The sequence below is a fragment of the Heptranchias perlo genome, chromosome 25, assembly GCF_035084215.1.
Source record: "Heptranchias perlo isolate sHepPer1 chromosome 25, sHepPer1.hap1, whole genome shotgun sequence".
NCBI lineage: Eukaryota > Metazoa > Chordata > Chondrichthyes > Hexanchiformes > Hexanchidae > Heptranchias > Heptranchias perlo.
In genome coordinates this window covers 47,727,955-47,753,511 of record NC_090349.1, presented here as the reverse complement: position 1 = coordinate 47,753,511, position 25,557 = coordinate 47,727,955, and the positions used below count along the sequence as shown (strand labels likewise).

The 25,557-nt window shown below is 51.0% G+C and overlaps 1 protein-coding gene and 1 long non-coding RNA gene across 2 annotated transcripts in view; both read left to right on the top strand.

Moving 5' to 3' along the window:
• The first annotated feature begins 14,577 nt into the window (after window positions 1-14,577).
• Window positions 14,578-21,482, top strand: LOC137342306 (uncharacterized). The gene is made up of 2 exons (XR_010967228.1): window positions 14,578-14,684; window positions 21,236-21,482. It is a non-coding gene; the product is annotated as an uncharacterized lncRNA (long non-coding RNA).
• Window positions 21,483-24,585: 3,103 nt separating this feature from the next.
• ncor2 (nuclear receptor corepressor 2) overlaps window positions 24,586-25,557 on the top strand; it is a 261,584-nt gene continuing 260,612 nt past the window's right edge. The window contains exon 1 of the mRNA XM_068006268.1: window positions 24,586-25,051. The gene's annotated coding sequence lies outside the window, so the exon portion shown is untranslated. The remainder of the gene's footprint in view (window positions 25,052-25,557) is intronic.

The following is a 25,557-nucleotide window of genomic DNA, read 5'->3' as shown; positions in this document are numbered from 1 at the left end:
TTTCTCCCTCAAGTGTGGGAGGTTCAATAGAGCTGGGGGGGGGGGTTTAAACTAATTTGGCAGGGGGATGGGCACTAGGATGTAGCATTGGAAAGGAGAAACAAGGGGCACAAAGGATCGGGAGAGACAGATAGAACTAGAGCAAGTAATAATACAGTATTAGATGGGATCAGACTAAGAGAGAGTACAAGAAGGTCTAAGATAGGTTTACAGTGCATTGTGTAAACTGACGAAGTGTGGTAAACAAGGTCGGTGAGCTGCAGGCACAAATAGTCACATGGGAATATGATGTCATGGCGAAAACAGGGCAGGATTGGATATTAAATATTCCTGGATACAAGGTGTTCAGGAAAGATAGGGAAGGAAAGAAAGGAGGGGGTGGGGGTGGCAGTATTGATTAAGGGGAATATTGCAATGCTGGAGAGAGAGGATGTCCTGGAGGGGTCAAGGACAGAATCTATTTGGTTAGAGTTAAGAAACAATAGAGGTGCCATTACACTACTGGGTGTATTCTACAGGCCACCAACTAGTGGGAAGGATACAGAGGAGCAAATTTGCAGGAAATTACAGAGAGGTGCAAGAGCCATAGAGGAGTGATAATGGGGGACTTCAACTATCCTAATATAGACTGGGATAGTAATAGTGTGAAGGGCAAAGAGGGGGAGGAATTTCTGAAGTGTGTTCAGGAGAACTTTCTGGATCGGTGCGTTTCCGGCCCAACGAGGAAGGAGGCATTGCTGGATCTGGTTCAGGGGAATGAGGGGGGTCAAGTGGAGCAAGTGTCAGTGGGGGAACATTTAGGGAACAGTGATCATAATATCATAAGGTTTAGATTAGTTATGGAAAAGGACAAGGAGCAATCTAGAGTAAAAATACTTAATTGGAGGAGGGCCAATTACAGTGGGATGAGAGTGGATCTGGCCCGGGGAAAATTGGAATCATAGATTGTCAGGCAAAACTGTAATTGAACAATGGGCCTTTAAAGAGGAGATGGTTCGGGGACAGTCTGGGTACATTCCCACCTCGGGAATGATAGGGCAACTAAAGCCAGAGCTCCCTGGGTGACGAAAGAGATAGAGAATAAGATGAAGCAGAAAAAGGGTGTGTGTGACAGATGTCAGGTTGTTAATACAAGTGAGAACCAGGCTGAATATAGAAAGTTCAGTAGGGAGGTGAAAAAGGAAATAAAAGGGGCAAAGAGAGAGTATGAGATTAGACTGGCAACTAACATAAAAGGGAATCCAAAAGTCTTCTATGGGCATATAAACAGTAGACGGGTAGTAAGAGGAGGGGTGGGGCCGATTAGGGACAAAAAGGAGACCTACGCATGGAGGCAGAGGGGATGGACGAGGTACTAAATGAATACTTTGCATCTGTCTTTTTTTTTGTTCATGGGATGTGGGCGTCGCTGGCAAGGCCAGCAGTTATAGCCCATCCCTAATTGCCCTTGAGAAGATGGTGCTGAGCCGCCTTCTTGAACCACTGCAGTCCGTGTGGTGAAGGTTCTCCCACAGTGCTGTTAGGAAGGGAGTTCCAGGATTTTGACCCAGCGACGATGAAGGAACGGCGATATATTTCCAAGTCGGGATGGTGTGTGACTTGGAGGGGAATATGCAGGTGGTGTTGTTCCCATGTGCCTGCTGCTCTTGTCCTTCTAGGTGGTAGAGGTCGCGGGTTTGGGAGGTGCTGTCAGAGAAGCCTTGGCGAGTTGCTGCAGTGCATCCTGTGGATGGTACACACTGCAGCTATGGTGCGCCGGTGGTGAAGGGAGTGAATGTTTAGGGTGGTGGATGTGGTGCCAATCAAGCGGGCTGCTTTGTCCTGGATGGTGTCGAGCTTCTTGAGTGTTATTGGAGCTGCACTCATCAAGGCAAGTGGAGAGTATTCCATCGCACTCCTGACTTGTGCCTTGTAGATGGTGGAAAGGCTTTGGGGAGTCAGGAGGTGAATCACTCGCTGCAGAATACCAAGCCTCTGACCTGCTCTTGTAGCCACAGTATTTATGTGGCTGGTCCAGTTAAGTTTCTGGTCAATGGTGACCCCCAGAATGTTGATGGTGGGGGATTCGGCGATGGTAATGCCGTTGAATGTCAAGGAGAGGTGGTTAGACTCTTTACCAAGGAATAAGATGCTGCCAAAGTCATAGTAAAAGAGGAGGTAGGTGAGATACTGGATGGGCTAAAAATTGATCAAGTGGAGGTACTAGAAAGGCTGGCTGTACTTAAAGTAGATAAGTCACCTGGTCAGGATGGGATGCATCCTAGGTTGCTGAGGGAAGTAAGGGTGGAAATTGCGGAGGTACTGGCCATAATCTTCCAAACATCCTTAGATACGGGGGGTGGTGCCAGAGGACTGGAGAATTGCAAATGTTACACCCTTGTTCAAAAAAGGGTGTAAGGATAAACCCAGCAACTATAGGCCAGTCAGTTTAACCTCAGTGGTGGGGAAACTTTTAGAAACGATAATCTGGGACAGAATTAACAGTCACTTGGACAGTGTGGATTGATTAGGGAAAGCCAGCACGGATTTGTTAAAGGAAAATCGTGTTTAACTAACCTGATAGAGTTTTTTGATGAGGTAACAGAGAGGGTCGATGAGGGCAATGCGTTTGATGATTCCTATATGGACTTTCAAAAGGCGTTCAATAAAATGCCGCATAATAGGCTTGTCATCAAAGTTGAAGCCCATGGAATAAAGGGGGCAGTAGCAGCATGGATACAAAATTGGCTAAGTGACAGGAAACAGAGAGTAGTGGTGAACGATTGTTTTTCGGACTGGAGGGAGGTGTACAGTGGTGTTCCCCGGGGGTCGGTACTGGGACCATTGCTTTTCTTGATATATATTAATGACTTGGACTTGGGTGTACGGGGCACAATTTCAAAATTTGCAGATGAAACAAAACTTGGAAGTGTAGTGAACAGTGAGGAGGATAGTGATAGACTTCAAGAGAATATAGACAGGCTGGTGGAATGGGCGGACACGTGGCAGATGAAATTTACCGCAGAGAAGTGCAAAGCGATACATTTTGGTTGGAAGAATGAGGAGAGGCAATATAAACTAAATGGTACAATTCTAAAGGGGGTACAGGAACAGAGAGATCTGGGGGTATATGTGCACAAATCGCTGAAAGTGGCAGGGCAGGTTGAGAAAGTGGTTAAAAAAGCATACGGGATCCTGGGCTTTATAAATAGAGGCACAGAGTACAAAAGCAAGAAAGTTATAATGAACCTTTATAAAACATTGGTTTGGCACCAACTGGAGTATTGTGTCCAGTTCTGGGCACCGCACTTTAGGAAAGATGTGAAGGCCTTAGAGAGGGTGCAGAGGAGATTTACTGGAATGATTCCAGGGATGAGAGACTTCAGTTACGTGGATAGACTGGAGAAGCTGGGATTGTTCTCCTTGGAACAGAGACGGTTGAGAGGAGATTTGATCGAGGTGTTCAAAATCATGAAGGGTCTAGACAGAGTAGATAGAGAGAAACTGTTCCCATTGGTGGAAGGGTCAAGAACCAGAGGACATAGATTTAAGGTGATTGGCAAAAGAACCAAAGGTGACATGAGGAAAAACTTTTTTACACAGCGAGTGGTTAGGATCTGGAATGCACTGCCCGAGGGGGTGGTGGAGGCAGATTCAATCATGGCCTTCAAAAGGGAACTGGATAAATACTTGAAGGAAAATAAATTGCAGTGCTACGGGGATAGAACGGGGGAGTGGGACTAGCTGTACTGCTGTTGCAGAGAGCCGGCAGGGACTCAACGGGCTGAATGGCCTCCTTCTGTGCTGTAACCATTCTCTGATTCTATGAGCGAGCTTCCCCTTAAATGTATCTATGCTATTTGTCTCAACTATTCCTTGTGGTAGCGAGTTCCACATTCTCACCACTCTCTGGGTAAAGAAGTTTCTCCTGAATTCCATTTTGGATTTATTAGTGACTATCTTATATTTATGACCCCTAGTTCTGGCCTCCCCCACAAGTGGAAACATTTTCTCTACATCTACCCTATCAAATCCTTTCATTATCTTAAAGACCTCTATCAGGTCACCCCTCAGTCTTCTCCCTTCTAGAGAAAAGAGTCATTTTCTCAGTCAGCCTTTCCTGATAAGTATATCCTCTCAGTTCTGGTATCATTCTTGTGAATCTTTTTTGCACCTTCTCCAGTGCCTCTATATTCTTTTTATAATATGGAGACCAGAACTGTTCACAATACTCCAAGTGTGGTCTAACCAAGGTTCTATACGAGTTTAACATAACTTTCAGCCAATGTCCCAGGTTCTTGCATCACCATCCCTGGGTATGTCCTGTCCCACCGGCAGTACAGTGGCGGTACAGTGATATACAGTCAGGAGGGAGTGGCCCTGAGAGTCCTCAACATTGACTCTGGACCCCATCAAATCTCATGGCATCAGGTCAAACATGGGCAAGAAAACCTCCTGCTGATTACCACCTACCGCCCTCCCTCAGCTGATGAATCAGTCCTCCTCCATGTTGAGCACCACTTGGAGGAAGCACTGAGGGTAGCAAGGGCACAAAATGTACTCTGGGTGGGGGACTTCAATGTCCATCACCAAGAGTGGCTCGGTAGCACCACTACTGACCGAGTTGGCTGAGTCCTGAAGGACATAGCTGCCAGAATGGGCCTGCGGCAGGTGGTGAGCGAACCAACACGCGGGAAAAACTTACTTGACCTCGTCCTCACCAATCTACCTGTCGCAAATGCATCTGTCCATGACAGTATTGGTAGGAGTGACCACCGCACAGTCCTCGTGGAGATGAAATCCTGTCTTCGCACCGAGAACACCATCCAACGTGTTGTGTGGCACTACCACCGTGCTAAATGGGATAGATTCAGAACAGATCTAGCAGCTCAAAACTGGGCATCCATGAGGCACTGTGGGCCATCGGCAGCAGCAGAATTGTATTCCACCACAATCTGTAACCTCATGGCCCGGCATATTCCTCACTCTACCATTACCAACAAGCCAGGGGATCAACCCTGGTTCAATGAGGAATGTAGAAGAGCATGCCAGGAGCAGCACCAGGCGCATCTAAAATGAGGTGCCAACCTGGTGAAGCTACAACTCAGGACTACATGCATGCTAAACAGCGGAAGCAACATGCTATAGACAGAGCTAAGCGATTCCACAACCAACGGATCTGATCAAAGCTCTGCAGTCCTGCCACATCCAGTCGTGAATGGTGGTGGACAATTAAACAACTAACGGGAGGAGGAGGCTCTGCAAACATCCCCATCCTCAATGATGGCGGAGTCCAGCACGTGAGTGCAAAAGACAAGGCTGAAGCGTTTGCAACCATCTTCAGCCAGAAGTGCCGAGTGGATGATCCATCTCAGCCTCCTCCCGATATCCCCACCATCACAGAAGCCAGTCTTCAGCCAATTCGATTCACTCCACGTGATATCAAGAAACGGCTGAGTGCACTGGATACAGCAAAGGCTATGGGCCCCGACAACATCCCGGCTGTAGTGCTGAAGACTTGTGCTCCAGAACTAGCTGCGCCTCCAGCCAAGCTGTTCCAGTACAGCTACAACACTGGCATCTACCCGACAATGTGGAAAATTGCTCAGGTATGTCCTGTCCACAAAAAGCAGGACAAATCCAATCCGGCCAATTACCGCCCCATCAGTCTACTCTCAATCATCAGCAAAGTGATGGAAGGTGTCGTCGACAGTGCTATCAAGCGGCACTTACTCACCAATAATCTGCTCGCCGATGCTCAGTTTGGGTTCCGCCAGGACCACTCGGCTCCAGACCTCATTACAGCGTTGGTCCAAACATGGACAAAAGAGCTGAATTCCAGAGGTGAGGAGAGAGTGACTGCCCTTGATATCAAGGCAGCATTTGACCGAGTGTGGCACCAAGGAGCCCTAGTAAAATTGAAGTCAATGGGAATCAGGGGGAAAACTCTCCAGTGGCTAGAGTCATACCTAGCACAAAGGAAGATGGTAGTGGTTGTTGGAGGCCAATCACCTCAGCCCCAGGGCATTGCTGCAGGAGTTCTTCAGGGCAGTGTCCTAGGCCCAACCATCTTCAGCTGCTTCATCAATGACCTTCCCTCCATCATAAGGTCAGAAATGGGGATGTTCGCTGATGATTGCACAGTGTTCAGTTCCATTCGCAACCCCTCAAATAATGAAGCAGTCTGTGCCCGCATGCAGCAATACCTGGACAACATCCAGGCTTGGGCTGATAAGTGGCAAGTAACATTCACACCAGATAAGTGCCAGGCTATGACCATCTCCAACAAGAGAGAGTCTAACCACCTCCCCTGGACATTCAACAAAATTACCATCGCTGAATCCCCCACCATCAACATCCTGGGGGTCACCATTGACCAGAAACTTAACTGGACCAGCCATATAAATACTGTGGCTACGAGAGCAGGTCAGAGGCTGGGTATTCTGTGGCGAGTGACTCACCTCCTGACTCCCCAAAGCCTTTCCACCATCTACAATGCACAAGTCAGGAGTGTGATGGAATACTCTCCACTTGCTTGGATGAGAGCAGCTCCAACAACACTCAAGAAGCTCGACACCATCCAGGACAAAGCAGCCCGCTTGTTTGGCAACCCATCCACCACCTTAAACATTCACTCCCTTCACCACCGGCGCACAGTGGCTGCAGTGTGTACCATCCTCAGGATGCACTGCAACCAAGGCTTCTTCGACAGCACCTCCCAAACCCTCGACCTCCACCACATAGAAGGACAAGAGCAGCAGGTACATAGGAACAACATCACCTGCACGTTCCCCTCCAAGTCACACACCATCCCGACTTGGAAATTTATCGCCGTTCCCTCATCGTTGCTGGGTCAAAATCCTGGAACTCCCTTCCTAACAGCACTGTGGGAGAACCTTCACCACACGGACTGCAGCGGTTCAAGAAGGCGGCTCACCACCACCTTCTCAAGGGCAATTAGGGATGGGCAATAAATGCCGGCCTCGCCAGCGATGCCCACATCCCATGAACGAGTAAAAAAAAACTTCTCTGCTTTTCAATTCTGTTCCCCTAGAAATGAACCTCAGTGCTTGGTTTGCCTTTCTTATGGTCTTATTAACCTGCATTGCTACTTTTAGTGATTTGTGTATCTGACCTCGAGATCCCTCTGCTGCTCTATCCCATTTACACTATTATTATCCAAGCAGTATGTGGCCACATTATTCTTCCTACCAAAATGCACCACCTCATATATATCTAAATTGAAATTCATTTGCCAATTAAGCGCCCATTCTGCAACTTTATTAATGTCTTCCTGTATTTCAGAACATAAGAGCATAAGAAATAGGAGCAGGAGTAGGCCAATCGGCCCCTCGAGCCTGCTCCGCCATTCAATAAGATCATGGCTGATCTGATCCTAACCTCAAATCTAAATTCATGTCCAATTTCCTGCCCGCTCCCCATAACCCCTAATTCCCTTTACTTCTAGGAAACTGTCTATTTCTGTTTTAAATTTATTTAATGATGTAGCTTCCACAGCTTCCTGGGGCAGCAAATTCCACAGACCTACTACCCTCTGAGTGAAGAAGTTTCTCCTCATCTCAGTTTTGAAAGAGCAGCCCCTTATTCTAAGATTATGCCCCCTCGTTCTAGTTTCACCCATCCTTGGGAACATCCTTACCGCATCCACCCGATCAAGCCCCTTCACAATCTTATATGTTTCAATAAGATCGCCTCTCATTCTTCTGAACTCCAATGAGTAGAGTCCCAATCTACTCAACCTCTCCTCATATGTCCGCCCCCTCATCCCCGGGATTAACCGAGTGAACCTTCTTTGTACTGCCCCGAGAGCAAGTATGTCTTTTCTTAAGTATGGACACCAAAACTGTATGCAGTATTCCAGGTGCGGTCTCACCAATACCTTATATAACTGCAGCAATACCTCCCTGTTTTTATATTCTATCCCCCGAGCAATAAAAGCCAACATTACGTTGGCCTTCTTGATCACCTGCTGCACTTGCATACTAACTTTTTGATTTTCTTGCACTAGGACCCCCAATATAGGAGCAGGCTCGAGGGGCCGATTGGCCTACTCCTGCTCCTATTTCTTATGTTGCATTCTTCCTTTGTATTAACTATACCCCCCAATTTGGTGTCGTCCGCAAATTTTGAAATTGTACTCCCGATTCCCGAATCCAATCGCTTATGTAAATTGTGAACAACAGTGTTCCCAGCACAGATCCCTGGGGAAAACCACTTCTCACCTTTTGCCAGTCTGAGTAACTACCCTGAACCCCTACTCTCTGTTTCCTGTTTTGTAGCCAGCTTGCTCTCCATTCTGCTACTTATCCCCTGACTCCACATTCTCTGACCTTAGTCATGAGTCTACTTTGCGGTACCTTATCGCAGGTCTTTTGAAAATCCAAATATATTACATCTACTACATTACCCTTGTTTACTCTTTCTGTTACTTCTTCAAAGAATTCAGTAAGTTTGGTCAAACATGACTTTCCCTTTTGAAACCCGTGCTGACTACTCTTTATTATATTTTCGGTTTCTAGATGTTTTTCTATTACATCTTTGAGTAAAGATTCCATTATCTTTCCTACCACCGAATTTAACTAATTGGTCTATAGTTCCCTGGACTGGTTCTATCTCCCTTTTTAAATATAGGAATCGCGTTAGCTGCCCGCCAGTCCTCTGGCACTATTCCCTTTTCTAATTGATTTTTGTATATATGTAATAGTGTCTCTGCTATCCCCTCCCTTACTTCTTTTAATATGCGTGGATGTAATCCACCTGGACCAGGGGTTTATCCTCTCTGAGCTCTGGGTAATAAAATTTTTTTTGAGGAGGTAGCAAGGAGGGTCGATGAGGGTAACGCATTTGGTGTAGTCTACATGAATTTTAGCAAGGCTTTTGGCAAGGTGCCACGTGGCAGACTGGTCAGAAAAGTAAAAGCCCATGGGATCCAAGGGAAAGTGGCAAATTGGATCCAAAATTGCCTCAGTGGCAGGAAGCAAAGGGAAATGGTTGACGGGTGTTTTTGCGACTGGAAGGCTGTTTCCAGTGGGGTTCAGGGCTCAGTACGAGGTCCCTTGCTTTCTTTGGTATATATCAATGATTTAGACTTAAATGTAGGGGGCATGATTAAGAAGTTTGCAGATGATACAAAAGTTGGCCGTGTGGTTCATAGTGAGGAGGAAAGCTGTAGACTTCAAGGAGATATCAGTGGACTGGTCATGTGGGCAGAAAAGTGGCAAATGGAATTCAATCGTGAGGGACCAGCCACCAATGACTGCAGGAGATCCTGAGCCAGAGGTGGAGGACGAGGCTGAGGAGGAAGAGGCAGAGGTGCAGGAGGAGGAAGAGGCTGAAGAGGAGCAGGAGGAGGGGTTGGAGCCAGAAGAGGAGGTGGAGGAAGACGCAAGGGTGCAGCAGGAACCACACGCCTTGTCTGCAAGGGCTGTGCGTGCTCGCCTGATCCATGCCCGCTATCAATAATGTGAACTACATCCCCCAACTCACCAACACTCCTACACTCCCCACCTTTCCCCTCCCACAAGACAATCAAATCGCCCTCCATCTGATTACACATTGGTGTCCCCCTCAGCTCATTGCATAAATAAAAACCACCACCAAATGCAAAATCAAACTCTCATTTATGGATTATTAATTTAAATTACGCTAACATAACAGAACTATTCCCCCTTGTGCATTCCCTTAGTGCCTGTTGTCCGTGTGCCTTTACCTATCCCAGTGCTCCTACGAGGTGCTTCCCCAGTGGCTGGAGCATGGGTGGTGGGAGGCTGCTGGCCTTCAATGGAGGAGCGTGCAGATGGCCTTGGAGGACAACCTCGAGCAGCTCTGGGCCGGGAGGGCCCGGCTTCAGACTGCACCATCTCAGCCTGGGCTGCAGCAGTCTGGCCTGGCTGGCCGACAGGCAACAACAGGGGCACTGGTGGAGTGGCAGGGGTGGGAGCAGGAATGCTGTCGTCCTGAGAGAGGACAGCAGGTCTGACTGACATGGCACCACTGCCACTCTCCCGGGGCGGCGCCTCAGCAATCCTGGTGATCGGCTGGAGAACGGATTGCTGGAGTGCTGTGACGCCCTGGAAGCCCCGTTCCACAGTGGTCCCCAGAGCCACGATAGCAGCCGTCTGAGCTTCCAAGGCAGCAGTCAGACCTTGGATGGCAGATGTTTGTGCTGCAATGGAAGCTGTGACATCAGTCATCAGACGCTGCATCATGGTGGGTTCCACAGGTGGGCTGATGGAGGTGACCACCCGTTCCATGTTGGAGAGGATGGGCTCCAAGCTCTGCGCAAAGCCCTGCGCCAAGTTGGAGCTGGACTCCTCCATGCCCCTTCTCATTGTGCGCAGGCTTTCTGGCAGGCTTTCCAGTGCCCCAAGCATTTGTTGGTGTACGCCCACCAGCCGACTTTTGTAGCCTGGCCCATCGAAATCCTCATCTGACTCCTCTGCAGCAGAACTAGTGAGTGACCTCGTCCTCCGGTGAGTTGGCTCCTGTGGTATCCGTTCCCCCCGCCCCGGCTCCTGTGGTATCCGTTCCCCCCGCCCCGGCTCCTGAGGTATCCGTTCCCCCCGCCCCGGCTCCTGTGGTATCCGTTCCCCCCGCCCCGGCTCCTGCCCACTTGTGCTCGGTGTCTCACCAGGTGCAGATCCCTCCTCTAACCCGGCCTCTAACGGACTCGCAGTGTCAGTCTCTACGCTGGTGGAATCAAGTGTCAGATCGAGTGATGGTGTGGCTTCAGTGTCCCCCTCCTCCTCCTCCTCCTCCCCCTCCTCCTCCCCCTCCCCCTCCCCCTCGGACGGTGCCGTCACGTGTTCTTGGGTATCTGCAATGACAAAGGGAAACAGGTTGAGTTGTGGAGTGGGGAGAGGAGCAAGTAAGAGGTGCGTGCTGACAGCATGTGCAGCACATGAGTCAGAAAAGATTATGGGAGAAGGGAGATGTGAAAAAGGAGAAGGAGCATTAGATATGCAGAGACCCCCTTGACCGGGACCTCCAACGTGGCACGTTGTGATGGCTGCAGCGACGGCCCGGCCAATAATCCGCAGCACCGTCTCCTCTAGGGGGGTGAGGACGTGTAGACGTGCCCGTCCAGCCTCAGGTCCCTCCTGCTGCCGGGTGTTATACGCCACCTTCTCCTGCAAGACAGAGGTCAGTGTGTCAGTGAGTGTCCTGCAAGGAGTGTGGGTGATGTGCCTGTCATGGTCGAACAGCTGCCAGTTTGTGAGACTTGAGTGGTGATTGTGTGGTCTATGTGCATGTGAGATGCAGCATTGCGTATGGATGGGCAGTGTTTGTTGGTGGGTGGGTGGTCTCTCAAGTATCTCAACTGGCTAAATAAGTATCTAAATTAACATCCCGCCGGCTTTAATTGCCGGTGGGAGTCCCGCATGCAGGAGCTGCGCGCACACCCGAACGCGTCATTGGGAAACCCGGAAGTGGGCGGGTTGGAGCCGGGCTCCGAACCCCTCTGGGATTCCCCTATTTTTGGAGCCCCCCCTTGCCCCCAACACACCCACTCGGCCATCCGAAAATCGGCCCCAAGAGTCTAAATGGGGCAGAGGAGTAGAGGGGTCTGGGGTACAGATACACAAATCACTAAAAGTAATGACGCAGGTCAATACGACCGTAAGAAAAACAATCCAAGCAGTGGGGTTCATTTCCAGATGGATAGGATTGAAAAGCAGAGATGTTACGATAAACTTGTACCGAACCTTGTTTAGACCGCACTTAGAGTATTACGAACAGTTCTGGTCTCCACACTATAAAAAGGATATAGAAGCATGGGAGAAGGTGCAGAAAAGATTTACTGGGATGATAGAATCATAGAATCATAGAAAAGTTATGGCACAGAAGGAGGCCATTTGGCCCATCGTGTCTGTGCTGGCCGAAAATGACCCACCCAGCTTAATCCCACTTTCCTGCACTTGGTCCGTAGCCCTGTGGGTTTCGGCACTCCAGGTGCACATCCAGGTACTTTTTAAATGTGATGAGGGTTTCTGCCTCTCCCACCCTCTCAGGCAGTGAGTTCCAGATATTGAATGATACCAGAAATTAGAGGTTATACCTATCAGGAAAGATTGAACAGGCTGGGGATCTTTTCCATAGAAAAGAGAAGACTGAGGGGTGACCTGATCGAGGTCTTTAAGATTATGAAAGGGTTTGATAGGGTAGACGTAGAGAAGATGTTTCCACTTGTGGGGGAGACCAGAACTAGGGGTCATAAATATAAGATAGTCACTAAAATCCAATAGGGAATTCAGGAGAAACTTCTTCACCCAGAGAGTGGTGAGAATGTGGAACTCACTCCCACATGGAGTAGTTGAGGTGAATAGTGTAGATACATTAAAGAGAAGCTCGATAAACACATGAGGGAGAAAGGAATAGAAGGATATGCTGATAGGGTGAGATGAAGCAGGGAGGGAGGAGGCTCGTGTGGAGCATAAACACCGGGATAGACCAGTTGGGCCGAATGGCCTGTTTCTGTGCTGTAAATTCTTTATAATTCTTTATTTAGTCTTCCTGGTAAATACTGAGGCAAAGTAACTATTTGATATTTCTGCCATTTCACTGTCATTACCTGTGAGTTTATCCTGTGTATCCCCTCGAGGCCCCATCCCTATCCTGATTTTTCTTTTGATATTTATGAGTTTGTACAATACTTTACTGTTTCCCTTTATATCACTTGATCATTTTATTCCTCTTTGCTTTCCTTATTGTTTTTTTGACGCCTTTTCTAACCTCTTCCTATTCTCTTTTGTCATCCTCTCCTTTATTGTCTATGTACTTAGATTATGCCTTTTTTTTAGTTTAAATCATCTAATACTTTTTGTTAAATCAACAAATGCACGAAACGACCCTCCCTGACATGGTCATTTGGGAAATGCCCAGGAACAGGAGTGAGAGGAGGAATCTCAGTGTCTAAACCTCCTGAAATACTTTCGGCACCTCGACCTAGCAGAAGCATGTCGCCCCAGGATCGTAATATGGTGTCGCCCCAGGATCGTAATCTGGTGTCGCCCCAGGATCGTAATCTGGTGTCGCCCCAGGATCGTAATCTGGTGTCGCCCCAGGATCGTAATCTGGTGTCGCCCCAGGATCGTAATCTGGTGTCGCCCCAGGATCGTAATCTGGTGTCGCCCCAGGATCGTAATCTGGTGTCGCCCCAGGATCGTAATCTGGTGTCGCCCCAGGATCGTAATCTGGTGTCGCCCCAGGATCGTAATCTGGTGTCGCCCCAGGATCGTAATCTGGTGTCGCCCCAGGATCGTAATCTGGTGTCGCCCCAGGATCGTAATCTGGTGTCGCCCCAGGATCGTAATCTGGTGTCGCCCCAGGATCGTAATCTGCTGCGTACCCCAAGAGAGTGAGGGGGTGATCCGGAGAGAGAGGGGGCAAGAAGAGCAGGGGAGTTCTCCCCAGTGTGCAGGCCAATATTTATCCCTCAACCAAAATCACCAAAAACAGATTATCTGGTTATTTATCTCATTGCTGTTTGTGGGATCTTGCTGTGCGCAAATTGGCTCCCGTATTTCCTACATTACAACAGTGACCACACTTCAAAAGTACTTCCTTGGCTGTGAAACGGTTTGGGACGTCCGGGGGTCATGAAAGGCGCTATAGAAATGCAAGTGTTTCTTTTATCACCCATTTTACACCATTGCACAACGTCAAGTTCTCCCCTACAGTCTGCGGTAGAGGTTCAGTCGGCCCGGGGCTGGGAACCCCCTCTCGCCCAAATCCTCCACACACACCAGACAGTGACAGGAAACTGTGCCGGAGACAGAGAGTGGGCGGAGTGAGTGAGTGTGAGCGTGTGAGGAGAGGGTGTGTGGGAGGGGGTGTGTGGGGGTCTGTGGGAGGGATGGTCTGTGTGAGGGGGTGTGTGTGGGGGTCTGTGTGGGTCTATGGGAGGGGGTGTGTGGGGGTCTGTGGGAGGGATGGTCTGTGTGAGGGGGTGTGTGTGGGGGTCTGTGTGGGTCTATGGGAGGGGGTGTGTGGGGGTTTGTGGGAGGGATGGTCTGAGGGAGGGTCTGTGTGTGGGTCTGTGGGAGGGGGTGTGGGTGGGTCTGTGGGAGGGAGGGTCTGTGTGTGGGTCTGTGGGAGGGGGTGTGTGGGGGTCTGTGGGAGGGGGTGTGTGTGGGTCTGTGTGAGGGTCTGTGGGAGGGAGGGTCTGTGTGAGGGGGTGTGTGTGGTTCTGTGGGAGGGGGTGTGTGTGGGTCTGTGGGAGGGATGGTCTGAGGGAGGGTCTGTGGGAGGGGGTGTGTGTGGGTCTGTGGGAGGGGGTGTGTGTGGGTCTGTGGGAGGGTCTGTGGGAGGGGGTGTGTGTGGGGTCTGTGGGAGGGTCTGTGGGAGGGGGTGTGTGTGGGGTCTGTGGGAGGGGGTGTGTGTGGGTCTGTGGGAGGGGGTGTGTGTGGGTCTGTGGGAGGGTCTGTGGGAGGGGGTGTGTGTGGGGTCTGTGGGAGGGTCTGTGGGAGGGGGTGTGTGTGGGTCTGTGGGAGGGGGTGTGTGTGGGTCTGTGGGAGGGGGTGTGTGTGGGTCTGTGGGAGGGGGTGTTGCTGGGGGGAGGGGGGGGGCGGACGGCTCTGACCCGCCTCCCGGGGCCGGGATCGCGGCTCCGCCACAACTCGGGGCCGGGGCCGGGAGCGGTTCACTCCGCCAGCGGAGCAGCGGCAGCGGGCGGCCCGGGGAAGGTAAGCGAGCGGCGGGAGGCGGCCGGGCCGGGCCGGGAGTGGCGGCTCCTCACCCGGTCCCCGAGACAGGCACCGGGGGGGGGGGGGATACAGAGTAACAGGGGGAGGGGGGGATACAGAGTAACAGGGGGAGGGGGGATACAGAGTAACAGGGGGAGGGGGGGGGGATACAGAGTAACAGGGGGAGGGGGGGGGGATACAGAGTAACAGGGGGAGGGGGGGGATACAGAGTAACAGGGGGAGGGGGGGGATACAGAGTAACAGGGGGAGGGGGGGGATACAGAGTAACAGGGGGAGGGGGGGATACAGAGTAACAGGGGGAGGGGGGATACAGAGTAACAGGGGGAGGGGGGGGGGATACAGAGTAACAGGGGGAGGGGGGGATACAGAGTAACAGGGGGAGGGGGGGGGATACAGAGTAACAGGGGGAGGGGGGGGATACAGAGTAACAGGGGGAGGGGGGGATACAGAGTAACAGGGGGAGGGGGGGGATACAGAGTAACAGGGGGAGGGGGGGATACAGAGTAACAGGGGGAGGGGGGATACAGAGTAACAGGGGGAGGGGGGGGGGATACAGAGTAACAGGGGGAGGGGGGATACAGAGTAACAGGGGGAGGGGGGGATACAGAGTAACAGGGGGAGGGGGGATACAGAGTAACAGGGGGAGGGGGGATACAGAGTAACAGGGGGAGGGGGGGGGGATACAGAGTAACAGGGGGAGGGGGGGATACAGAGTAACAGGGGGAGGGGGGATACAGAGTAACAGGGGGAGGGGGGGGGGATACAGAGTAACAGGGGGAGGGGGGGATACAGAGTAACAGGGGGAGGGGGGATACAGAGTAACAGGGGGAGGGGGGGGGATACAGAGTAACAGGGGGAGGGGGGGATACAGAGTAACAGGGGGAGGGAGGGGGGGGGGATACAGAGTAACAGGGGGAGGGGGGGATACAGAGTAACAGGGGGAGGGGGGGGGATACAGAGTAACGGGGGGAGGGGGGGGGATACAGAGTAACAGGGGGAGGGGGGGGATACAGAGTAACAGGGGGAGGGGGGGGATACAGAGTAACAGGGGGAGGGGGGGATACAGAGTAACAGGGGGAGGGGGGGGATACAGAGTAACAGGGGGAGGGGGGGGATACAGAGTAACAGGGGGAGGGGGGGGGATACAGAGTAACAGGGGGAGGGGGGGGATACAGAGTAACAGGGGGAGGGGGGGGATACAGAGTAACAGGGGGAGGGGGGGATACAGAGTAACAGGGGGAGGGGGGATACAGAGTAACAGGGGGAGGGGGGGGGATACAGAGTAACAGGGGGAGGGGGGGATACAGAGTAACAGGGGGAGGGGGGATACAGAGTAACAGGGGGAGGGGGGGGGATACAGAGTAACAGGGGGAGGGGGGGATACAGAGTAACAGGGGGAGGGAGGGGGGGGGGATACAGAGTAACAGGGGGAGGGGGGGATACAGAGTAACAGGGGGAGGGGGGGGGGATACAGAGTAACGGGGGGAGGGGGGGGGATACAGAGTAACAGGGGGAGGGGGGGGATACAGAGTAACAGGGGGAGGGGGGGATACAGAGTAACAGGGGGAGGGGGGGATACAGAGTAACAGGGGGAGGGGGGGGGATACAGAGTAACAGGGGGAGGGGGGGATACAGAGTAACAGGGGGAGGGGGGATACAGAGTAACAGGGGGAGGGGGGGGATACAGAGTAACAGGGGGAGGGGGGGGGATACAGAGTAACAGGGGGAGGGGGGGATACAGAGTAACAGGGGGAGGGGGGATACAGAGTAACAGGGGGAGGGGGGGGATACAGAGTAACAGGGGGAGGGGGGGATACAGAGTAACAGGGGGAGGGGGGGGGGGGATACAGAGTAACAGGGGGAGGGGGGGATACAGAGTAACAGGGGGAGGGGGGATACAGAGTAACAGGGGGAGGGGGGGGGGGATACAGAGTAACAGGGGGAGGGGGGGGGATACAGAGTAACAGGGGGAGGGGGGGGGATACAGAGTAACAGGGGGAGGGGGGGGATACAGAGTAACAGGGGGAGGGGGGGGGATACAGAGTAACAGGGGGGGGGGGGGATACAGAGTAACAGGGGGAGGGGGGGGGATACAGAGTAACAGGGGGAGGGGGGGGGGGATACAGAGTAACAGGGGGAGGGGGGGGATACAGAGTAACAGGGGGAGGGGGGGGGATACAGAGTAACAGGGGGAGGGGGGGGATACAGAGTAACAGGGGGAGGGGGGGGGATACAGAGTAACAGGGGGAGGGGGGGGATACAGAGTAACAGGGGGAGGGGGGGGATACAGAGTAACAGGGGGAGGGGGGATACAGAGTAACAGGGGGAGGGGGGGGAGGGGGGGGATACAGAGTAACAGGGGGAGGGGGGGATACAGAGTAACAGGGGGAGGGGGGGGATACAGAGTAACAGGGGGAGGGGGGGGATACAGAGTAACAGGGGGAGGGGGGGGATACAGAGTAACAGGGGGAGGGGGGGGATACAGAGTAACAGGGGGAGGGGGGGGGATACAGAGTAACAGGGGGAGGGGGAGGGGGGGGGAGGGGGGGGGATACAGAGTAACAGGGGGAGGGGGAGGGGGGGGGATACAGAGTAACAGGGGGAGGGGGGGATACAGAGTAACAGGGGGAGGGGGGGGATACAGAGTAACAGGGGGAGGGGGGGATACAGAGTAACAGGGGGAGGGGGGGATACAGAGTAACAGGGGGAGGGGGGGATACAGAGTAACAGGGGGAGGGGGGGATACAGAGTAACAGGGGGAGGGGGGGATACAGAGTAACAGGGGGAGGGGGGATACAGAGTAACAGGGGGGGATACAGAGTAACAGGGGGGGTGGGGGGATACAGAGTAACAGGGGGGGGATACAGAGTAACAGGGGGAGGGGGGGATACAGAGTAACAGGGGGAGAGGGGGATACAGAGTAACAGGGGGAGGGGGGATACAGAGTAACAGGGGGGGGGATACAGAGTAACAGGGGGAGGGGGGGATACAGAGTAACAGGGGGAGGGGGGGATACAGAGTAACAGGGGGAGGGGGGGGGGATACAATGTTTCGGGCACTGGGGCCGGTCTGTGAGCGGCCGATGGAAGTTTGGGGTTTGAAGTACTGAGTGGGTTCGGGGGTAGAGGAGAAACACCCCCCAGTTGGGAGGGTGTGTGGCGATGATGTGCTGTAATAGTGGTGTACATAGTGTACGTAATAATGGTATGTAATGGCGTGTGTAGTGTGTAATAATGGTGCAAGTAATGACGGCGCAGGTAGTGTACGTAATGGTGCAAGTAGGGTATGTAATGACGGTGCACGTTGTGTGTGTAATGACGGTGCACGTGGTGTGTGTAATGACGGTGCGCTGGTGTATGTAATGACGGTGCACTGGAGTGTGTAATGACGGTGCACTGGTGTGTGTAATGACGGTGCACTGGTGTATGTAATGACGGTGCACGTTGTGTGTGTAATGACGGTGCGCTGGTGTATGTAATGACGGTGCACTGGAGTGTGTAATGACGGTGCACTGGTGTGTGTAATGACGGTGCGCTGGTGTATGTAATGACGGTGCACTGGAGTGTGTAATGACGGTGCACTGGTGTGTGTAATGACGGTGCGCTGGTGTGTGTAATGACGGTGCACTGGAGTGTGTAATGACGGTGCACTGGTGTGTGTAATGACGGTGCACTGGTGTATGTAATGACGGTGCACGTGGTGTGTGTAATGACCGTGCACTGGTGTGTGTAATGACGGTGCACGTTGTGTGTGTAATGACGGTGCATGTGGTGTGTGTAATGACGGTGCGCTGGTGTATGTAATGACGGTGCACTGGAGTGTGTAATGACGGTGCACTGGTGTGTGTAATGACGGTGCGCTGGTGTATGTAATGACGGTGCACTGGAGTGTGTAATGACGGTGCACTGGTGTGTGTAATGACGGTGCACTGGTGTATGTAATGACGGTGCACGTTGTGTGTGTAATGACGGTGCGCTGGTGTATGTAATGACGGTGCACTGGAGTGTGTAATGACGGTGCACTGGAGTGTGTAATGACGGTGCACTGGTGTGTGTAATGACGGTGCGCTGGTGTATGTAATGACGGTGCACTGGAGTGTGTAATGACGGTGCACTGGTGTGTGTAATGATGGTGCGCTGGTGTATGTAATGACGGTGCACTGGAGTGTGTAATGACGGTGCACTGGTGTGTGTAATGACGGTGCACTGGTGTATGTAATGACGTGCACTGGTGTGTGTAATGACGGTGCACTGGTGTGTGTAATGACGGTGCACTGGTGTGTGTAATGACGGTGCACTGGTGTATGTAATGACGGTGCACGTGGTGTGTGTAATGACCGTGCACTGGTGTGTGTAATGACGGTGCGCTGGTGTATGTAATGACGGTGCACTGGAGTGTGTAATGACGGTGCACTGGTGTGTGTAATGACGGTGCGCTGGTGTATGTAATGACGGTGCACTGGAGTGTGTAATGACGGTGCACTGGTGTGTGTAATGACGGTGCACTGGTGTATGTAATGACGGTGCACGTTGTGTGTGTAATGACGGTGCGCTGGTGTATGTAATGACGGTGCACTGGAGTGTGTAATGACGGTGCACTGGTGTGTGTAATGACGGTGCGCTGGTGTATGTAATGACGGTGCACTGGAGTGTGTAATGACGGTGCACTGGTGTGTGTAATGATGGTGCGCTGGTGTATGTAATGACGGTGCACTGGAGTGTGTAATGACGGTGCACTGGTGTGTGTAATGACGGTGCACTGGTGTATGTAATGACGTGCACTGGTGTGTGTAATGACGGTGCACTGGTGTGTGTAATGACGGTGCACTGGTGTGTGTAATGACGGTGCACTGGTGTATGTAATGACGGTGCACGTGGTGTGTGTAATGACCGTGCACTGGTGTGTGTAATGACGGTGCACGTGGTGTGTGTAATGACCGTGCACTGGTGTGTGTAATGACGGTGCACGTGGTGTGTGTAATGACCGTGCACTGGTGTGTGTAATGACGGTGCACGTGGTGTGTGTAATGACCGTGCACTGGTGTGTGTAATGACGGTGCACGTTGTGTGTGTAATGACGGTGCACGTGGTGTGTGTAATGACGGTGCACTGGTGTGTGTAATGACGGTGCACTGGTGTGTGTAATGACGGTGCGCTGGTGTATGTAATGACGGTGCACTGGAGTGTGTAATGACGGTGCACTGGTGTGTGTAATGACGCGCACTGGTGTGTGTAATGACGGTGCACTGGTGTGTGTAATGACGGTGCACTGGTGTGTGTAATGACGGTGCACTGGTGTATGTAATGACGGTGCACTGGTGTATGTAATGACGGTGCACTGGTGTATGTAATGACGTGCACTGGTGTGTGTAATGACGGTGCACTGGAGTGTGTAATGACGGTGCACTGGTGTGTGTAATGACGGTGCACTGGTGTATGTAATGACGTGCACTGGTGTGTGTAATGACGGTGCACTGGAGTGTGTAATGACGGTGCACTGGTGTGTGTAATGACGGTGCACTGGTGTATGTAATGACGTGCACTGGTGTGTGTAATGACGGTGCACTGGTGTGTGTAATGACGGTGCACTGGTGTGTGTAATGACGGTGCACTGGTGTGTGTAATGACGGTGCACTGGTGTGTGTAATGACGGTGCACTGGTGTATGTAATGACGTGCACTGGTGTGTGTAATGACGGTGCACTGGTGTGTGTAATGACGGTGCACTGGTGTGTGTAATGATGGTGCACGTGGTGTGTGTAATGACGGTGCACTGGTGTGTGTAATGACGGTGCACTGGTGTGTGTAATGACGGTATACATGGTAATGGTATACAGTCAGTGTGAGCATTACAGGTCCAACAGTATCTGGTAATGCGTGAAAAGTGGCTTCAGTGCAGGAAAATAATGGTCGCCATTGATTTTAACGGGGGTGGAATTATGATCGTTGCCAGCCGCACTGTTTTTGGCGACGGGTGATGGCGGAGCAGTGCAAACGTCCCAGGGAAATATGGGGCGGCCTAATTAATGGCTTAAATCACTTCCTCCATAATTCCTCTTTGTTTTGCACCGTGCAAGGGCCCCTACGCTGTCACTGCACCGTGCAAGGGCCCCTACGCTGTCACTGCACCGTGCAAGGGCCCCTACGCTGTCACTGCACCGTGCAAGGGCCCCTACGCTGTCGCTGCACCGTGCAAGGGCCCCTACGCTGTCGCTGCACCGTGCAAGGGCCCCTACGCTGTCGCTGCACCGTGCAAGGGCCCCTACGCTGTCGCTGCACCGTGCAAGGGCCCCTACGCTGTCGCTGCACCGTGCAAGGGCCCCTACGCTGTCACTGCACCGTGCAAGGGCCCCTACGCTGTCACTGCACCGTGCAAGGGCCCCTACGCTGTCGCTGCACCATTGCAATGATGCAAGTCCCCAGCAAAAACCTGGGCCAATATTTACACAGACTAGCATAAAAATAATCAAAGGAAGTTTGCCTGTTAGAATATCTGAAAGGAGTAAACACTCAGCAATTGTCACAATCACAGGTGCAGCTGTGAGAGAAGAGACAGCAAGTTTACTGTGTCTTGAAATGTGGCGGAGTCATCGTCACCCACTTGGCATCACTGCTGATAACCGGCCGGATGATTTGAACTTTAATTTATATGAAAATGAATCTGGAACTGCAGGGAAGAGATGAACTGAAGAGTGACTGTGGTGCAGTACAGCCAGTAATTGAAAAAGGGTTTTGCTCATTGAATTAAAACAGTTTGGGAATCCCCTCACACTTTTGAAGTGTCATTTCCGTTCAGATTATTGACTGTATTTTTCTCGTGTCTCCGTTGATGTGTCTCATTTCTAAACTTGCAGCTGGCTGCAAAATTCATACCGTTGGAAAAAATCAAGATGAAAAATATATTTGGAGACCACATAGAATAATGTGGATGCTTAGTACATTTCTTGAGTACATTACTTTGCCAATCTGACTTCCTAGTGATCTCTGAAGTTGCAGTGAGTGTAGTTTGGTGAATGTGTCTGCTCAAAGCTGCTGTGCTCATTGAACTGGTGAGAGGTTCGAGCCCACCTTGTGTGACTTTATTGATAAAGCAGCTTCTGAGGTGGGTGGTGTTTCATTTAATTTTTTAAAACGATTATCTGCAGCTCTGCTGAAGCAGAACTCAAAATACATGTCCGATGTCACACAGACGCTGGACTGCTGTTTTATATTTAAAAAAACGGAAGTCATCCAATTTATTAGAGAATCTAAGTTTGACTTGACATGAAATTCTGAACTGATCAACTCCCTTTGTTTTGTTGGTTAAAACAAGAAATGGTTGTTGGTTAAGAATATTTAAAGATTGGTGTACCTTGCTGTTCTCGAGCAGATTTATCAGGTTGTGTAGAGACCCCTCAGCAGACGGATGAGGTGATTGTAAACCAATGGAGTTCTGATAAAATCTTCCTCATTTGCAACTAACAGCTTTAGTATAGAAGGTGTTAGTATAGTTTGTGTGTTTGCCGGGGAGGTGGAATGAAGGAAAGACATTAAAGGTCCAGAAGGGCAGTAAGAGTAAGGCATAGGATCCGACCCCAGATAACCTTTGGAGCAATATGTTTGGTAGATCAGAGAACTGGATTGGGACAAAGCTCACTGAGACCTGGAGAGTCAGTAAGAGAGACTCTGGGCACTGGGAGAGCTTCTACATGGCCCTGGTACGATGCCCTGGTATGATAGAGTTTTGATAGATTTTTCAAAACTGAGTTTGATAGATTTTTGTAGGGTAAGGGTTATAGAACAAAGGAGAGTAGATGGAGTACAGATCAGCCATAATCTAATTAAATGGTAAACAGGCTCGAGGGACTGAATGGCCGACTCCTGTTCCAATGTTCCTGGAATGCAGTCGCTGTGACTATAAGATTTCCTCAGCAGGATGATATAAATTGGATAGCCCAGTGACGAGGGACAGAATACCACATGGTCTTCAGTTGCTTCCAAGCCTTTATTCACAGAACTCCGCATTACACACACCACTCCCTTGATCAGCCCTCGTATAAATGGATACAGGAGAGTTCCCAATTGATGCAAACCACTTGAATACAATTAATACTAATTGATATAAATCATATGATACAATTAACAGAGGATAGTGACGCCTCACATCAGAGATCATTCCAATGCGTGAGCTAATCTTACAGAAAAACTGCTGTAAAAGTATTGGGATTGGGAGGGTTTCTGGCCATTAGCCATTAGAAAACGTTTTGATATATCAGTAGTGAACTGTGTCGCAGAATTGCCTAACAGTAAAACCTGAAATAAAAACAGAAAATGCTGTAAACACTCAGCAAATCGGACAGCGTCTGTGGAGAGAGACACAAAGTTAACGTTTCAGGTCGATGACCTTTCATCAGAAATGGAAGAAGTTAGAGATTTAACAGTTTATAAAGCAAGTCCAGAGTCAGGGAAAGGGGGGGGGGGGGAGGAAAGAGCAAAGAGATGGTCTGTGATAGGGTGGAGGGCAGGAGTGATTAAATGACAAAGGGGACGAGGCAGGCAGTAATGGGACAAGTAAAGAAACAAAAGATGGGTCTCGAGGAGGTGTGAATGGTCACAGCAGAATCGCCGGTGGGGGGGAGGAGGGGAGTATCAGTTTGTTTGGGGGGGGTGTGAGCGGGAATCAGTCTGTGGAGGGGGTGAGGGTTGAGGAGGCTCCCCGTGATCCTGATCTCCCCGTGAGAGTGGGGTTAGAGCTGGGACCCCGATTCTCGGACCTGCAGTGCCCGTGGGAGTTTGGGATCACCCGGTAATGTGAATGTTGCAGAACTTCTTTCCAGTGAGCCCGGAATGTTTGTCGCGTGAACGATGTACCAGTTCCATTTTTGACTGGGGTTCGATGTCTGTTGTTGGCAACCTGGTGTGAAAATCCATCGAGTGTGAAAATCCATCGAGTGTGAAAATCCATCGAGTGACCAAACTGTTTAATTCGGACCCTTCCTGAAGTTTCTGGAGTGTCGGTCGGGTTGGGCAGTTGTCATTTGCTGAGATAGACTGGGGTAGGTCGTAGGGAGGGTTAGACTGGGGTAGGTCGTAGGGAGGGTTAGACTGGGGTAGGTCGTAGGGAGGGTTAGACTGGGGTAGGTCGTAGGGAGGGTTAGACTGGGGTAGGTCGTAGGGAGGGTTAGACTGGGGTAGGTCGTAGGGAGGGTTAGACTGGGGTAGGTCGTAGGAAGGGTTAGACTGGGGTAGGTCGTAGGGAGGGTTAGACTGGGGTAGGTCGTAGGAAGGGTTAGACTGGAGTAGGTCGTAGGGAGGGTTAGGAGATCCCTTTGTTTACTTCCTGCACCGCTCCAGTTCTATGTTTGAATCATTAATTTCCCTTTATCTTGTTCAGTCGTTTTACGGTAGTGTCCATTTTCGAAATGATATCCACACTTGGTTTTGAGAAGCATTCCCCAGTAGAACAGCTACTGTTACCTTTCCTCTTTATGTTTAGCAAGAGATGGGTTGACTTTTTTTGTGTTTTGCTAGTTTCCCTCTGGTCCTGTTCTCACAGAGTAACTGTGCCTGAGACCAGTGAAATAGCAGCTGGCCCCTGCTAGTTTGCCTCCAGTGTGCAAACTGAGTGCAGCACAGCTGGCTAGAGAGAACATATCAACAAATGTGAACACACTGAGCACTGGAGGTGCTTCCTAGTGACACTGAAGGCAGTGACAGTGACACAACCTTTCACACAACAGTTGCAGCAAAGCTTTTAATCCTGTTTGTCGTCAGTGGTTACTGGAGCTATCAAGTGTTCAAACTGAGAAATGCACGAGTGCCTGAGGGCATTTTGAGTTTTCATGTGTTTGGTGGCAGGAAGTGGTCACATTCCTTCCCCGCGTTCTCCTGGGTACTTGGCACTAGACTGATGCACTTGAACCGGGGATGTTTGCACTGGGCAGCTGGATAGGCCGATGTTGACAATAGGATTTAGAGAGCTAGAAAACAGGAAGGAAATGGTTAAAGAAGAGGAAATTAGTCTGTTACCCGGGAGATGGCCAGTATTGTGAAAGCTACAAGAAGCTGCTGATTGTCGCTGTGAAAACGGCTTAGTGATATTTGAACTGACCCATAGTGCGCGTGGTTACTAGAAAATATAACTCACTGCCAGATCGGGAATGTGAATACTTCGGGCAGCTTGCAGCGAGTGACTTATGTAATACGAACTGTAACTGGCAGTGTAGTTAATCCGTTAACAGTCTGCAATCAAGTACAGATTTGTGACTCCCAGTCAGGCCTAGTCCACTGGATGCTGGGCTTATTGCAGGAAATATGGTTTGTTTCGACCTGTACTCTGATAGCACGGAATGATTCGGGCACTGAGTGGGTAAGTGACAGATTTTTAATGCGATCGGCAGCTCCTGGAACCAGTTTAATGTTTCCGAGTATTTGCTTCCAACTGAGAGAGAACCTTCTCCTGGCCTCACGCATTTAATCAAATGTTTTGCTCGACAGTTTCAAAGGCCTGCTGCGACTCACTGGGTAACTCCTAAAATGCCTGGAAATTTCCTGTGCTTTATTTTCAGATTTAAGGCTGTTTCTAACTGTTGAGGATAAATTTGATGACATTTTGAATTTTTTTGTCTTTACCTGTTTCTTTCTGTCACTCGATCAGTTCCTCAATATGTAATTTACTGATATTCTGTATTTACATCAACTGGTCAAACCCTGTGGGATCCGGACAGAACAGGCCCTCACTGACACTTACCGTGCGTCAGCTTGGCTCAGTTAGTAGCACTCTGGCCTCTCAGTCAGAAAGTTGTGGGTTCAAGCTCCTCCAGGCCTAGAATCTAGGCTGGCACTCGAGTGCAGTACTGAGGGAGAGCTGCATTG